The sequence below is a fragment of the Diachasma alloeum genome, unplaced genomic scaffold, assembly GCF_001412515.2.
Source record: "Diachasma alloeum isolate Michigan unplaced genomic scaffold, Dall2.0 Dall_scaffold_00692, whole genome shotgun sequence".
NCBI classification, from domain to species: domain Eukaryota; kingdom Metazoa; phylum Arthropoda; class Insecta; order Hymenoptera; family Braconidae; genus Diachasma; species Diachasma alloeum.
In genome coordinates, this window is record NW_021680824.1 from 48,035 (window position 1) to 50,315 (window position 2,281).

The following is a 2,281-nucleotide window of genomic DNA, read 5'->3' on the forward strand; positions in this document are numbered from 1 at the left end:
ACCTGTCGAAGGAAGCGGATTACTTGGGTTAGAATTTTTAATTCAAGAAAAGGTGGATATACGGTATCAGCAAAGAAATATTACCACTCTCAGNAGAATCGAACCTCCTAAGATACCTTATCTACTTGGAGTAACGGAGAATGCATTGCCAACATGCGATCTAGTTCACCTAAAAATCTTTGGCTCTCTCGTACCATTCCACATCGTAGATCATAAACTACCTGTCGAAGGAAGCGGATTACTTGGGTTAGAATTTTTAATTCAAGAAAAGGTGGACATACGGTATCAGCAAAGGAATATTACCACTCTCAAGAGGCCTAACCTGCCGGTAAATTGGTATAACTACGAGAAATTCCATGTGTCAACCGTCATCCCTCCAAGAGCAAGAATGGCCATCCAAATCCCCATCCAGAATACCGAATTATCAGTCGGGTATCTACCACAAATCCCCACAAAACCAGGCGTCTATCTAGGTGAGAGTGTGGTCAGTATTAGGGAGGGAAAAGCCTGTCTCTTCGCCATCAACACCACCGAGGAACCAGCTCACCTCCATATACCACCCCAAAAGGTACAGGAAATCGATGAACTCCTAGAAAGAACCGAAATATTAGGAAAACATCAAGAAACCTTCGCCTGGTGCAATATGGGAATTGCCCCAGAGGAAAATATAGGTCTGTCACCTCGCACATCGCACGTAATAGAGGCCCTACCCGATCAGGAGCTTAAACCCTTCGAACGCAAAGAGGTAATTGAACTAGTAAAAGAGTTCAATGACATATTCCACCTTCCAGGAGACAAGCTTGGCAAAGCTAAGAATTTCCAGTGCAGGATCAGAACCACCGATGATAACCCTGTCCATAAGCGGCAATACAAGTACCCTCCTCAACATCAGGAAGAGATAAATCGACAAATAGACAACCTGCTGGAACAAGAAATCATCAGGCACTCAGAATCACCATACAACTCACCCCTCTGGATTGTACCAAAGAAAGCCGACTCCAAGGGAAAGAAGCGATGGAGAATGGTGATCGATTTCCGACATCTGAATCAGAAAACGATCGGAGATTCCTACCCGTTACCCAACATATCGGAAATTCTCTCACAACTAGGCGGAGCTAAGTACTTCAGTGTGTTCGACCTAGCCAGTGGATTCCACCAAATCGCGATGGATGAAATGGACGCTGAAAAAACTGCCTTTACCGGTCCCAGCGGACACTACGAGTACATGAGGATGCCTTTTGGATTGCAAAATTCACCCCCAATCTTCCAGCGGATGATGGATCAGACCCTAACTGGCCTAAAAGGGACAGAACTCTATGTCTACCTAGATGATGTAGTTGTTTACTCCAGAACACTGGGCGAACACGTCACCCGTCTCAGGAAATTCTTCAACTGCCTGCGGAAAAACGGACTTACTCTCTAGCCTGATAAATGCATTTTTTTATGAAGAAGGTAGCCTATCTGGGTCACATAATCGATGACCAAGGTATTCATCCAGATCCAGCAAAGATAAAGGCATTAACGGAGATGCCCCTTCCCACAAGCCAACAGGGAATAAGGAGATTCTTAGGCTTCAGTAACTATTATCGACGATTTGTGAAGGACTACGCAGAAATCGCACAGCCTCTAAATGATCTCCTCAAGAAAAATTTTAGATTTAAATGGAGCAAAGAACAAGAATAATCATTCAAAGCCCTCAAAGAAGCCATCACCGAGGACTCTCTACTGTTTCATCCTGACATGAACGAACCATTTATCGTTCATGTTTCCAGTACTCAAAAGGGCATTGGAGCCATCCTCAGCCAAAAAGATGATGAAGGAGATGAACACCCGATCCTGTACGCATCGAGAGCACTGCGAGATGCTGAAACAAGATATACCTCAGTTGAATTGGACTACCTAGCAGCTGTCTACGCCTTAAACCAGTTCAAACCCTACATCTATGGAGTACCCTTCACCATTATTACAAACAGCCCAGCCCTGAATTGGCTCAGAGATTCCAGCAACCCTACTACGAGGCAAGTTAAGTGGAAAACCTACTTGAATGATTTCACGTTTGAGGTAGAAATCAAGAAACAGAAGAGAAATCAGCTAGCAGACGCCTTTGCAGAAAATCCTCTTCAGGACGAACATGAAGAAATCTTCATGTTCGCAACCTACATGCCTGCTCTACCAGTACCAAAGTCTAGTGTGAAAACACCGAGGACAGTCACAAAACCTAACCAAAAGGTGAGAATAAATAGTGACCCACAAATTATCCCCATCCCCTCGGCGGGAAGCT